The sequence below is a fragment of the Mus caroli genome, unplaced genomic scaffold (assembly GCF_978045245.1).
Source record: "Mus caroli unplaced genomic scaffold, Mus_caroli_1 scaffold_9, whole genome shotgun sequence".
NCBI lineage: Eukaryota > Metazoa > Chordata > Mammalia > Rodentia > Muridae > Mus > Mus caroli.
This window is the reverse complement of record NW_028227264.1, coordinates 33877838-33889236: the sequence shown is the minus strand read 5'-3', so window position 1 is coordinate 33889236 and position 11399 is coordinate 33877838. Positions and strand designations below refer to the sequence as shown.

Below are 11399 nucleotides of genomic sequence, written 5' to 3'. Positions count from 1 at the left end.
CATCTTACTGTTTGACTCTCTGTCTAGAGCAGCCATCTTTTTATACTATATATCTGTTTGGTTCTCTGCCTTGAGCTACAGACATTTATAATTGATACCTGATCATAGCAGGTAATTATCACTTCTCTCTCTATTTGGAGACAGTGACAAATTTTCCTTATTCTAGTTTCGAACTGTGGGTGAAAATCCCCATGTGATTCAGACAAAATCTGTATATAAACCTTTCCTAAAAGCAAATAATCCAAATTTATAAGTCCACAGTTCAATCCATCTCTTCCTTAAAAAATAGGCAACTGCTATTCTCCTTCTGACTCAAAGCAACCTGCAAATCCCCACATCAGAGCCTGCTAGCAGTTTCTTTGTTTCAATTCCAGTGCTCATGCCTACATGACTCATCTAGGCTACCCAGCTACTCAAATAAAAAATAAAAATAACTCTCAGGCCAATAATCTTAAATTTCTCATGAATTCTTGCTCAACACATTGGTTCGCCACCTGTTGTGTGACATATATAAAAAGACCTGAACATTCCCACGCTACTGCCTCTAGACTAGACTCACCACCTATCGAGGTCTACCCACCCTGTTTTGCTGCCTCAGTGCCCCCTGTACCTTTTCAACCATAATGCCCCTGTAGTCCGCGGTACCAACTTCCAGTAAACCAGTAAACCAAAACTCTAGAAGCTTATAATTAACCAGTCAGATTTCTATAAGTAAATTCTCAATTTACAAGTTGACCACATAATAATTTCTGTGCGAATTGATAATGATACAAGCTGTCCACCTAGATTAGACAAGTTACCCCATTTCTTTCATCCCTATAATAACATATCTACCTGTGGTTATTCAAAGCCAGGCTTGTTCTGAATCATCCTGTCTGTCATCCATATTGCTTTCCCTCTCTCTCCAGTTGCTCTCTTTTTCTCCAACTCTACCTCCCTTTTCCCTGTCCAATCACAGGACTCCTGATGCATGAATATTTTAATGTAATTGGACAGGGAAAATCTTGCCAGTGTCCAGTGCAAGAGCAATCGGTGCTCTGTGGGGAATGGAAGATACCCCGAATAAGTGATGTCCTGAGAGAATGCATGCTCTTATTACTGGCATCCCCACCTCAATGACCCAAAAGCCTCACATCTATGTAGTAAATGGCAATATCTTCTTCAAAATGAGGCTCAGAGAGTAAATGCAAAACTATCCTTTTTGGACCTTGCATAGATGCTGAGAGTGAACAGGAAATTTACATCATAGCTTTCTCTGCCAAGTTATTCCCTGTATGAAGACTCCATATATTTATACATTTGTACATTTGCGGATGTGTGTGCGTGTGTGTTGATGCAAATGGTTGATAAAGACAACTGAAACATTTGTCTATCAGATTCCATCCTCTTTGTGTTTTGATACAGTCCCTTCACAGTGCTTGTTTAGTATACTAGGCTGGCTGGCAAAGGAACTCCAGAAACCATCTGTCTTTACCTCTCAAAGTTTGGATTAAAAGACCATACATACTTGTTGAATGCAGTCAATGGAGCTACAACACTGATTATCATAGGTGGCAAATATTGTATAGATTGAAATATCTCTCCAGACCTCATGAGTAACTCTGACTCATATCTATAATTATTATGGGATGCATGTTCTATACAAAGATCCTTCCATAATCTATACTAATGTCAGCACCAAATGATTTTACTTCTTAGCTGTTAGCAGCTAATAATTAGCCAAGAATGTTCATCTTTCTAGCAATTAGGAACTGCTCTTAAAGCTTCCTTTTTGAATATATAAACAGCTAAAAGTGTGTAGAACTCTCCTCCTTATCAGCAAAATGTGGAGCCACTGGATGTTTACCATCATTGAAAATAACTGGATTCATTTTCCTTTTCCCTTAAGTTTCTGGCCTGCATGATTCTAAGTAAAGAGTGAAGTCAAGGTTAGCCATGCCATTTTCCTCAGCATCTTCAGAAGATGGAAAGACACGTGTTTAGTTGCAACAGTTTCATTCATTAATAATGCCAAAACAATACAGCTTCTTTGTCTTTAATTCTGCATTCTAGCTCTTTGCAACAATACAAAAAATGCAGTGAATAGAATTGTATAGAATCACGTGGCTACTTTAAAGACCTTTCCTGTGAGAACTTTGAAATTACATCTATATTTTAGACTAGGTGAGTACACATGGTCTTGGTGTAAGCCTTCTCTTCTTGTATGGACATAGATCCAGCAAGTAATTCAGCTTTTTGGAGAAGGCTGTACATTGTTAAGCTCTTTCCCCACTACTCTTTCAACAAGCTCTAAGGCAACTTTATCCCTCTTCAAATTCCCCCTACATGTTTTCCTGACCACCAGTTATAAAAATATAAATATGCTAATAATCCAAGGTTTTTCCCACTTTCTGTCTAATTATTTTGTATATTCATTACTTTTTGCCTAGTTACTGAGTATGCCCTCTCCACTTGTAGCTATTATTAGGTAGTTATTGCTGATTATTTAAACAAAACAATGTTGATTTTTTGATCAATGCCCATTTTATCACTAGCAAAGAGCAGAACAGAAAACCACAGAGGCCTTTCAGATATGTTTGGAGTTCATTCTGAGTCTCTGCTCATCGAGGGAAAGTTAGGCAGGTTTCTTATATAGTAATTTAATGCTTATTAATAGATAACTTCTTAAGTTTATTTTCCAATATATACCTTAAAACTTTGACATCAATAATGAGAAGCCTCAGTGCAAATTGAAGTCTTTGAATCATTTCTTGTTGCAGGTTTCATACTCTGTTAAACTTGGAAAGAAATCTTCCAGTAGTGAGTTAATTTTATCTTGTTTAGTAGCAAAAACATCAAATGAAGCTTTAATTATTTTTTTAATATTTTTTATTACGTATTTTCCTCAATTACATTTCCAATGCTATCCCAAAAGTCCCCCATACTTTCCCTCCCACTTCCCTACCCACCCACTCCCATTTTTTTTTTTTTTTTTTTTTTTTTTTTTTTTTTGGCCCTGGCTTTCCCCTGTACTGGGGCATATAAACTTTGTGTGTCCAATGGGCCTCTTTATCCAGTGATGGCCAACTAGGCCATCTTTTGATACATATGCAGCTAGAGTCAAAAGCTCCGGGGTACTGGTTAGTTCATAATGTTGTTCCACCTATAGGGTTCTAGATCCCTTTAGCTCCTTGGGTACTTTCTCTAATTTCTCCATTGGGAGCCCTGTGATCCATCCAAAAGCTGAATGTGAGCATCCACTTCTGTATTTGCTAGGCCCCGGCATAAAAGACAGCTATATCTGCGACCTTTCGCAAAATCTTGCTAGTGCATGCAATCGTGTCAGCGTTTGGAAGCTGATTATGGGGTGGATAACTGGATATGGCAGTCTCTAGATGGTCCATCCTTTCATCACAGCTCCAAATTTTGTCTCTGTGATTCCTTCCATGGGTGTTTTGTTCCCAATTCTAAGAAGGGGCACACTGTCCACACATTGGTCTTCATTCTTCCTGAGTTTCATGCGTTTAGCAAATTGTAGCTTATATCATGGGTATTCTAAGTTTTGGACTAATATCCACTTATCAGTGAGTACATATTGTGTGAGTTCCTTTGTGATTGTGATACCTCACTCAGGATGATGCCCTCCAGGTCCATCCATTTGCCTAGGTATTTCATAAATTCATTCTTTTTAATAGCTGAGTAGTACTCCATTGTGTAAATGTACCACATTTTCTGTATCCATTCCTCTGTTGAGGACCATTTGGGTTCTTGCCAGTTTCTGGTTATTATAAATAAGGCTGCTATGAACATAGTGGAGTATGTGTCCTTCTTACCGGTTGGGACATCATCTGGAAATATACCCATGAGATGTATTGCAGGATCCTCTGGTAGTACTATGTCCAAATTTCTAAGGAAACACTAGACAGATTTCCAGAGTGGTTGTTCAAGCTTGCAATCCCACCAACAATGGAGGAGTGTTCCTCTTTCTCCACATCCTCGCCAGCATCTGATGTCACCTGAATTTTTTATCTTAGCCATTCTGACTTGTGTGAGGTGGAATCTCAGGGTTGTTTTCATTTGCATTTCCCGGATGATTAAGGATGTTGAACATTTTTTCAGGTGCTTCTCTGCCATTCGGTAGTCCTCAGGTGAGAATTCTGTGTTCAGCTCTGAGCGCCATTTTTTAATGGGGTTATTTGATTTTCTGGAGTCCACCTTCTTGAGTTCTTTATAGACATTGGATATTAGACCCCTATCTGATTTAGGATAGGTAAAGATCCTTTCCCAATCTGTTGGTGGTCTTTTTGTCTTATTGACAGTGTCTTTTGCCTTGCAGAAGCTTTGCAGTTTCATTAGGTCCCATTTGTAAATTCTCGATCTTACAGCACAAGCAATTCCTGTTATATTCAGGAATTTTTTCCCTGTGCCCATATCTTCAAGGCTATTCCCCACTTTCTCCTCTATAAGTTTCAGTGTCTTTGGTTTTAAGTGAAGTTCCTTGATCCAGTTAGATTTGACCTTAGTACAAGGAGATAGGAATGGATCAATTTGCATTCTTCTACATGATAACAACCAGTTGTGCCAGTACCATTTGTTCAAAATGCTGTCTTTCTTCCACTGGATGGTTTTAGCTCCCTTGTTCAAGATCAAGTGACCATAGGTGTGTGGGTCCATTTCTGGGTCTTCAATTCTATTCCATTGGTCTACTTGTCTGTCACTATAACAGTACCATGCAGTTTTTATCACAATTGCTCTGTAGTAAAGCTTTAGGTCAGGCATGGTGATTCAAACAGATTATTTTATCCTTGAGATGAGTTTTTGCTATTCTAGGTTTTTTGTTATTCCAGATGAATTTGCAGATTGCTCTTTCTAATTCGTTGAAGAATTGAGTTGGCATTTTGATGGGGATTGCATTGAATCTGTAAATTGCTTTTGGCAAGATAGCCATTTTTACAATGTTGATCCTGCCAATCCATGAGCATGGGAGATCTTTCCATCTTCTGAGATCTTCTTTAATTTCTTTCTTCAGAGACTTGAAGTTTTTATCTTACAGATCTTTCACTTCCTTAGTTAGAGTCACGCCAAGATATTTTATATTATTTGTGACTATTGAGAAGGACGTTGTTTCCCTAATTTCTTTCTCAGCCTGTTTATTCTTGGCGTAGAGAAAGGCCATTGACTTGTTTGAGTTAATATTATATCCAGCTACTTCACTGAAGATATTTATCAGGTTTAGGAGTTCTCTGGTGGAATTTTTAGGATCACTTATATATACTATCATATCATCTGCAAAAAGTGATATTTTGACTTCTTCTTTTCCAATTTGTATCCCCTTGATCTCCTTTTGTTGTTGAATTGCTCTGGGTAGGATTTCAAGTACAATGTTGTATAGGTATGGAGAGAGTGGACAGCCTTGTCTAGCCCCTGATTTTAGAGGGATTGCTTCAGGCTTCTCACCATTTACTTTGATTATGGCTACTGGTTTGCTGTAGATAGCTTTTATCATGGTTAGGTATGGGCCTTGAATTCCTGATCTTTCCAAGACTTTTATCATGAATGGGTGTTGGATCTTGTTGAATGCTTTTTCCACATCTAAATAGATGATCATGTGGTTTTGGTCTTTGAGTTTGTTTATATAATGGATTACGTTGATGGATTTCTATATATTAAACCATCCCTGTATCCCTGGAATAAAACCTACTTGGTCAGGATGGATGATTGTTTTAACATGTTCTTGGATTCGGTTAGCGAGAATTTTATTTAGGATTTTTACATCTATATTCATAAGGGAAATTGGTTTGAAATTCTCTATCTTTGTTGGATCTTTCTGTAGTTTAGGTATCAGAGAAACTCTGGCTTCATAGAATGAGTTGGGTAGAGTTCCTTCTACTTCTATTTTGTGGAATAGTTTGTGCAGAACTGGAATTAGATCTTCTTTGAAGGTCTGTTAGAACTCTGAATTAAACCCATTTGGTCCTGGGCATTTTTTTGGCTGGGAGACTATTAATGACTGCTTCTATTTCTTTAGGGGATATGAGACTGTTTAGATCATTAACTTTATCATGATTTAACTTTGTTACCTAGTATCTGTCTAGAAATTTGTCCATTTCATCCAGGTTTTCCAGTTTTGTTGAGTATAGCCTTTTGTAGAAGGATCTGATGGTGTTTTGGGTTTCGTCAGGATCTGTTATTATGTCTCCATTTTCATTTCTGATTTTGTTAATTACGATGTTGTCCCTGTGCCCTCTAGTGAGTCTAGATAAGAATTTATCTATCTTGTTGATTTTCTCAAAGAACCAACTCCACGATTGGTTAATTCTTTGAATAGTTCTTCTTGTTTCCACTTGGTTGATTTCACCCCTGAGTTTGATTATTTCCTGCCATCTACTCCTCTTGGGTGAATTTTCTTCATTTTTTTCTAGAGCTTTTAGATGTGTTTTCAAGCTGCTAGTGTGTGCTCTCTCCAGTTTCGTTTTGGAGGCACTCAGAGCTATGAGTTTCCCTCTTAGGAATGCTTTCATTGTGTCCCATAGGTTTGGGTATGTTGTAGCTTCATTTTCATTAAACCCTAAAAAGTCTTTAATTTCTTTCTTTATTCCTTCCTTGACCAAGGTATCATTGATAAGAGTGTTGTTCAGTTTCCATGTGAATGTTGGCTTTCCATTATTTATGTTGTTATTGAAGATCAGCCTTAGTCTATGGTGGTCTGATAGGATGAATGGGACGATTTCAATATTTTGGTATCTGTTGAGGCCTGTTTTGTGACCAATTATATGGTCAATTTTGGAGAAGGTACCATGAGAAGCTGAGAAGAAGTTATATCCTTTTGTTTTAGGATAAAACGTTTTGTAGATATCTGTTAAGTCCATTTGTTTCATAACTACTCTTAGTTTCACTGTGTCATTGTTTAGTTTCTGTTTCCATGATCTGTCCATTGATGAAAGTGGTGTGTTGAAGTCTCCCTCTATTATTGTGTGAGTTGCAATTTGTGTTTTGAGCTTGATTAAAGTTTCTTTAATGAATGTGGCTGCCCTTGCATTTGAAGCATAGATATTCAGAATTCAGAGTTCCTCTTGGAGGATTTTACCTTTGATGAGTTTGAAGTGTCCCTCCTTGTCTTTTTTCATAACTTTGGGTTGGAAGTTGATTTTATTCGATATTAGAATGTCTAGTCCAGCTTTTTTCTTCAGGACCATTGGAAAATTTTTTTCCAGCTTTTCACTCTGAGGTAGTGTCTGTCTTTTTCCCTGAGATGGGTTTCATGTAAGCAGCAGAATGTTGGGTCCTGTTAGTGTAGCCAGTCTGTTAGTCTATGTCTTTTTATTGGGGAATTGAGTCCATTGATATTAAGAGATATTAAGGGAAAGTACTTGTTGCTTTTTATTATATTTGTTGTTAGAGTTGGCATTCTGTTCTTGTGGCTATCTTCTTTTTGGTTTGTTGAGGGATTACTTTCTTGCTTTTTCTAGGGTGTGATTTCTGTCCTTGTATTGGTTTTTTCTGTTATCATCCTTTCAAGGGCTGGATTTGTGGAAAGATAATGTGTGAATTTGGTTTTGTCGTGGAATACTTTGGTTTCTCCAAATGGTAATTGAGAGTTTGGCCGAATATAATAGCCTGGGCTGGCATTTGTGTTCTCTTAGTGTCTGTATAACATCTGTCCAGGATCTTTTGTCTTTCATAGTTTCTGGTGAAAAGTCTGGTGTAATTCTGATAGGCCTGCCTTTATATGTTACTTGACCTTTCTCCCTTACTGCTTTTAATATTCTATCTTTATTTAGTGCATTTGTTGTTCTGATTAATATGTGTTCAGAGGAATTTCTTTTCTGGTCCAGTCTATTTGGAGTTCTGTAGGCTTCTTGTAAGTTCATGGGCATCTCTTTCTTTAGGTTTGGGAAGTTTTCTTCTATAATTTTGTTGAAGATGTTGGCTGGCCCTTTAAGTTGAAAATCTTCAATTTCATCAACTCCTATTATCCATAGGTTTGGTCTTCTCATTGTGTCCTATATTTCCTGGATGTTTTGAGTTAGGATCCTTTTGCGTTTTGTATTTTCTTTGATTGTTGTGCCGATGTTCTCTATGGAATCTTCTGCACCTGAGATTCTCTCTTCCATCTCTTGTATTCTGTTGCTGATGCTCACATCTATGTTCCAGATTTCTTTCCTAGGATTTCTATCTCCATCGTTGCCTCACTTTGGGTTTTTGTTATTGTGTCTACTTCCCTTTTTATGTCTAGTATGGTTTTGTTCATTTCCTTCACCTGTTTGGATGTGTTTTCCTGTTTTTCTTTGAGGCCTTCTACCTGTTTGAGTGTGTTTTCCTGTTTTTCTTTAAGGACTTGTATCTCTTTAGCAGTGTTCTCCTGTATTTCTTTAAGTGAGTTATTAAAGTCCTTCTTGATGTCCTCTACCATCATCATGAGATATGCTTTTAAATCCGGGTCTAGCTTTTCGGTTGTGTTGGGGTGCCCAGGAGTAGGTGGAGTGGGAGTGCTTTGTTGTGATGAAGGTGAGTGGTCTTGATTTCTGTTAGTAGGATTCTTATGTTTGCCTTTTGCCATCTGGTAATCTCTGGAGCTGTGCAGAATACACTCGGAGGGGTCCCGGAACTAAGATGTCTGCTGCTCCTGCTCAGGGAAAGTGTTCCCGTGCTGGGCAGATCCCTATCCTCTGGCTAAGAAAGTGGCCAGCTGTCTGGGGCCTGAAAAGGGGGCTGCCTTAGAAGCTCTGTGGCTCCCCCCTGTCCCAAAAGCTTTTAGTTTCTGTACTCCTACTCTCACCTGTCCTGGAACCAAGACATCTCACGAATTAAAATTTTAAGTCAAGAACTAGAAAATGTTCTGCTGTGTTTCTTTCCTGCTTTTGGGTGAATCCTGAAGCTTTAATTATAGCTCTCCTAGGTGTGTACTTCACTAGTATACTAAGGCATGGAGGGATGCAATGTGCTACCCAGTTAAAAATGTTTCATCTGTTTATCTAGTTACTCAGTTTGTTCATGGAGACATAGTTATATCATTACTGAGGTTTTGTCACTGCCTTCTGTTTAAAACCTCAAAGGGATTACCAAGCAAAGCCAAGTTATTAAGATGAGCCAAAAATATTCAGTAGCATCCATCTATATTTAGTTAGTTATATATAGTTAGTAAGGACAAGTAAATTATTTCCTATGTTATTGTGTGCCATGGACCACCCCAGTCGGGTATGAGGGTCCCTAGAATAAGGGTCCTTGAAGCTAGGTGGGTAAGGATTCGGTGGTGACAAACAGAAACAAACAGAGGCAGCTTGAATCTGAGTGTATTCTGCAGCTCTCAAGCAGGGGATTTTATACATTAAAAAACCAAACATTGCTTCTTCTTCTTCTTTGGGAAAACACCAAATGGAGGATGACGCTAGTGCAGCGGGAGGGCCGGGAGGACCTGGGGCCCAGGATTAGGAGGCCACAGTGGCTTCTGCAGAGGATTCAGCAGTGGTCTTAGGGGCCGCAGTCGTGGCCGATGCCATGGCTGTGGTCGAGATCGCGGAGCTCGTGGAGGTAAAGCTGAAGACAAAGAATGGATCCCTGTCACCAAGCTGGGCCACCTAGTTAAGGACATGAACATCAAGTCCTTGAAGGAGATCTACCTGTTCTCCCTGCCCATTAAGGAGTCTGAGATCATTGACTTCTTCCTGGGTGCTTCCCTAAAGGATGAGGTTATGAAAATCATGCCAGTGCAGAAGCAGACTCTGGCTGGTCAGTGGACCAGGTTTAAGGCTTTCGTTGCTATTGGGGACTACAATGGTCACGTTGGTCTTGGTGTTAAGTGCTCCAAGGAGGTTGCCACTGCCATCAGAGGGGCCATCATCTTGGCCAAGCTTTCCATCGTCCCTGTTTGGAGAGGCTACTGGGGGCACAAGATTGACAAGCCCCACACTGTTCCATGCAAGGTGACAGGCTGCTGTGGCTCTGTGCTGGTGAGTCTCATCCCTGACCCCAGAGGCACTGGCATTGTCTCTGCTCCTGTGCCCAAGAAGCTCCTGATGATGGCAGGTATAGATGACTGCTACACTTCAGCCAGAGGCTGCACTGCCACCCTGGGCAACTTTGCTAAGGCCACCTTTGATACCATCTTCAAGACTTACAGCTACCTGACTCCCGACCTCTGGAAAGAGACTGTCTTCACCAAGTCTCCTTATCAGGAATTCACTGATCATCTTGTGAAAACCCACACCAGAGTCTCTGTTCAGAGGACCTGGGCTCCAGCTGTGGCTACTACATAAGGATTTTGTACAAGAAAAATAAAAGAATTAAATCTGCTTAAAAAACAAAAAACAAAAAACAAAAAACAAAAAACAAAACATTGCATCTCTTAGAAACTATATCCAATGAAACAATCACAGATACCAACAAAAATCATTTGACACAGTAAAGCACAAAAATCATTCAAGCATTACAACTCTGAAACTATGTATTAAGTACAAACAAAACAGGTAACATCATTATAAATCATCACAATATAACAACAATATAACATTCTAAAAGGATGTATTCAGTGGGGTCTGTAGTCCAAGGCTAGTGGCATATTTTCAGGAGCAGTCTAATAAATCTTTAATGATCAGTACTCTTAACTTCTAAACTAACTTTCCAACCCCATGGCCAATTTGTGCCTGATTTTTTATAATCTTCAATGTATAAATATAAACTATTTTAATTCTTTCTAATTAAGGCTTTCTTTACCATATACCAAAAATCCACCTCCGATGTTACACATGTAGCCATATTAAATTTTATTGGGAAAGTTTTTATCATAATAGTTTTGTAAATGATTTAGAAAGTAATGTGTTGGTTTCCCTGGGGATAAGGTTATGTTAGTGGCCCCATCTCTAGGGATGGTTTCTCACCCATTATTCTTGCTTAAGATCTTGGCCTAGGCTACCAGGAACATGTAAATAAGAAAAGGAATAAGAGAAAACAAAACAGATAGAATGCCATGAGAACTATGGCTCAATATTTTTTCTCCAGCAAAGCGTTCCACAACTGGTTCCAGGAGGCCTCCCCCTTTTGAGGTCAATCGCCTCAGTCTGTGGAACTTGTCACACAGATCCTACTGGAGGTGGTGTGGCAATTTTGATTTAACAGGGGAGAGCATTTTATAGTCTTGATACTAGGCAATACTGACTATGCAATAGCACTTTATATCTATTGCTCAGAGCTCCTGGGTTAGAAAAGACCATCCACATCATTGAATTCAACAGATGTCAACCCTGTTACTAGAGAGTGCTGAATGAATTTCTGCTACTTCACAAGCCAGTTCTGTTGCACAACCAAATTATAACCTTTCCCTGCTAAATCTAAGTGTAGATCACACAAGATCTATGGAGGAAAATGTGTCATTTAGTATATATATTTAACTTAAAGGTAAGATTTATAGTAATTATCTGACA

General features: G+C 38.8%; 1 pseudogene; it reads left to right on the top strand.

The window, feature by feature from the left end:
• The first annotated feature begins 9554 nt into the window (after positions 1 to 9554).
• On the top strand, positions 9555 to 10243 carry LOC110304020 (small ribosomal subunit protein uS5 pseudogene; annotated as a pseudogene).
• The last annotated feature ends 1156 nt before the right edge of the window (positions 10244 to 11399 follow it).